This window comes from Phalaenopsis equestris, unplaced genomic scaffold (genome assembly GCF_001263595.1).
Source record: "Phalaenopsis equestris unplaced genomic scaffold, ASM126359v1 Scaffold000111, whole genome shotgun sequence".
Lineage (NCBI taxonomy): Eukaryota > Viridiplantae > Streptophyta > Magnoliopsida > Asparagales > Orchidaceae > Phalaenopsis > Phalaenopsis equestris.
Genome location: NW_018164553.1, coordinates 30,131 through 31,036, shown reverse-complemented (window position 1 = coordinate 31,036; position 906 = coordinate 30,131).

Below are 906 nucleotides of genomic sequence, written 5' to 3'. Positions count from 1 at the left end.
CTTAGGGGCAAATGTGTAATTTTGGAAATTTAGCCTTAATTAACATTTAGGCTTAAGTCAAAAAGGGAAATGGGCAACCTCTGATCTTAATCAATGTATTTGATGTTTGGAACACAAGGGGTTAATTGGTAGAAACCAACATCACTCTTCCAATTGAGAAAGATAAGTTAATAAATTTCTATATTATTAAAAATTTGGAAGTTTATTAAAATAAAATGAACCTTGGACTTAGGGGTATGACTTTTGAAGTCAATAATTAATCAATTTAATATCTTTATTTTGATTTTCAAATAAAAATTTAAATTATGAATCATGACCACTTAAAGCTTAACATTTTCAAAACTAATTAAGACACTCACCTAGGTCTTAAGGGCTTAGTGATGACTTAGGCCAAATCAAAATTGACTAAATGAGGATTAGAGAAATAAACATAACTAAATCAAACATTCTTGAAATACCTCTAAGCCTAATTAAAAAATTGGCTAAGTGTTCAGGTTACACCAACTTGCCCTTTAAGGCAATTCACTCACATAGTTTTCAAATTAAATGATAAATGATAATTATCCCTTTCTTATGGATAATTAAGACATCAATGTTCACTGAGCATTAGAAATATTCGCAGGATGAACCATTAAGCAACATAATAAGTTTAAATGGACTCGAGGCTTTTCACTAGTTGGTGAGAGGGAGGCATGGATCTGCTTCCTCCTAACTTGTTGGATACCTCAGAGGTCTATTAAACTTAATATACTTTGCTCAATGAAATCATCCTTAATTAAACTTTTAAGGACTCATCAAAATACAACATAGAGTTAGGAAAACTACCTGAACTTTACTTTCCTGCTCTTCATAAATGCCCTCACATGCATTTTTAAGTTTCAGGTGGTGGAACGAGAAGACTCGCCA